Source organism: Nannospalax galili, unplaced genomic scaffold (genome assembly GCF_000622305.1).
Source record: "Nannospalax galili isolate Female #2095 unplaced genomic scaffold, S.galili_v1.0 scaffold227, whole genome shotgun sequence".
Classification (NCBI taxonomy): domain Eukaryota; kingdom Metazoa; phylum Chordata; class Mammalia; order Rodentia; family Spalacidae; genus Nannospalax; species Nannospalax galili.
In genome coordinates this window covers 7,414,133-7,416,762 of record NW_008360303.1, presented here as the reverse complement: position 1 = coordinate 7,416,762, position 2,630 = coordinate 7,414,133, and positions in this window count along the sequence as shown.

Below are 2,630 nucleotides of genomic sequence, written 5' to 3'. Positions count from 1 at the left end.
CCCCCCCGCAAGGCTCTGGGTCACAGGCCTGAGCTTGTGGGACCGCAGCTAGGTGGAGTCCCTTCTCCGGAAGAGCCTAGGTGGCCAGTTGCAGCCTGGATCCTGGGCTGGGCCAAGTGGCCTCACCTGCAATTAGTATTTTTTTAAAGATTTTATTTTATGAGACTGGAGAGGTGGCTCAATGGTTAAGAGCACTGGCTGCTCCTGCAGAGGACCAGGGTTTGGTTTCCAGCACCCACATGGTGATAACAACCATCCTTTACTCCAGTTCCAGGGGATCTGATGCCCTCTTCTGGCCTCTACAGGCGTTGCATGACAAAAGTACACTTACATACATGTAGGCAATACACTCATACACATAAATTAAAAAAATAAACAAATATTAAAAAGATTTTATTTTGTTTTTAGTTATGTATGTATGGGGGTTCACGGGTGGGTGCATGTGAGTGTGGGTGTCCTCAGAAGCCAAAGGCATTGGATCTCCTGGAGCTATAGTTATATGTATGAGCTGCCCAGTGTGGATGTTGGGAACTGAACTTGTATCCTATAGAAAATAAATGTGAGGGACTGAAGAGATGGCTCAGTGGTTAAGAGCATGGCTGTTTTTCCAGAAGTCCTGAGTTCAGTTCCCAGCACCCACATAGTGGCTCATAACCATCTGTGACTCCAGTTCCATGGGATCCAATGCCCTCTTCTGGTCTCTGAAGGCATTGCACACATGCAGTGTACTTACATACAGGCAAAACACTTATATACATAAAATAAAGACAAATTCTTTAAAGAGAAGGTAAGTGTGAGCCTTTAATGGCTGAACTATCTCTCCAGTTCAACACCTACAATTATTTTTTAATGAAAGATAAATATAATACAGAGACATAGCTTTATTCTTTGTAATTTCCCTATGTACAAATTACTATATATGGCTCTGTAATTCAAGTCACCCATCATGTTTAATTTCATTTGTAATTATCACTGCCTATTGAAAATGTATTCAGTTTGTTATAACAGGAACTCTATAGCAGAGCTAATTATGTGTTGTCAGAAATGAATAAATGAAAACCTTAACAGAATTACTGTTTTTGAAATAACATGCTTAAAATCTGTTAAAGAATTGGGACTAACGAATGAATACTGTGAAACATAATATGTCCGGATTGAATATTTCTGATTTTATGTAAAACTATTTTTTGAACATTTTCTTTTAAAAATATTTTATTATCTTTATATTAGTGTATTGCCTGCATGTATTTAAGTGCATCCATGTCATGCAATGTCAATGGAGGTCAGAAGAGGGTGTCAGATCTCCTGGAACTGGAGTTACAGCTGCCATGTGGGTGCTGGGAACCAAACCTGGGTCCTTTTCAAGAGCAGCCAGTGCTCTTAACCACTGAGCCATCACTCCAGCCCCAAACTGAGCGTTTTCTTATATGGTATGGTGAAAATGAAGCAAACAAACAAAAGCCTTGAAAGGTAAACCAGGATTTTATAGTCATAACAGAGCCTCAAGTATCGGTAAAATGTGATGTTTGCTTAAATTCTATTGCTAGAATAATGAAAACATGTAACTGAAAACCGAGAGCACCATTACATCACTCTTTTCTCTGCCAGAACCTTGCCCACTGTGTTTGCTGTTAGAGTTCTGGGGCCTCATGAAATTTTCTCTGGGTTCCAGGTAACTTTGTTTTCTCCTCTTTATCCACTCCTCGTCTGTCTTCTATTTTTCTGCACAACTGACACATAGACCTGAAATATATTAAGATAGATCTTAGACTTGGTAGGTGATGAATTGTTTGTGTTACTAACTGCCAGGTAAGCAGTGTTGTATAATGTGAAAAACATAGGAGCTAGGATTTATCTACTCAGGGTTAAGTTCAAACTCTGTTTTTTATTATCTATATAAACATGGAAAAGTCAGCTAACCACTAACTCTGCAATTCCTTCATTCTTGGACAGGATATATTGAAAACAATTTTCTACTTCATATGTTCTCACAGGTCTTTCACATACATAAAGGATGTGAAGTTGCATAGACAGTCTCCTGCTTACTGATAGTTTGATTTATTTATTTTGGCCAGAAATTATACATATTTTCTGGAAACCATGCTTTGAATTTTTGAGTTTTGGGCTTTTCCTGGCTAGCACTATGCAGCACTGTACTCTGTTGCAGTATTAGCTGTATTTCCAGCCAGCCACTCAATCTCAAGGGTAAACCAAAACATTCTACAATATATTGTATCGACAAACTATGGTTTTTGTAATATTCGATGAATTAAATGCATTTTCAACTTATGATGTGCTTATGGGGAATAACTCTATGGCAAGCTGAGGAGCATCTTTTTTTTGTAACATACTATAACATTTTATCTGCTATTTGATGCCTCCAAAGTTCCTGTCATTCCACAGCATGGGTGGGATTGACCTTATGTGAATGAATTTATATAGTCATGAATTTATATAGTATTTAGCTGTTTATGTAATAATTTAATCTTACCTGTCATGAAATGTTTTATTTTCACAAGGCAAATGAACAACTGCTCATGACAAATGTATTTCAGATTTTTTTCTTTTTTTGCGTTTTTTTTTTTTGTTGTTTTTTTTTTTTTTTTTTTTTTTTTAAACGGGGTTCCCCT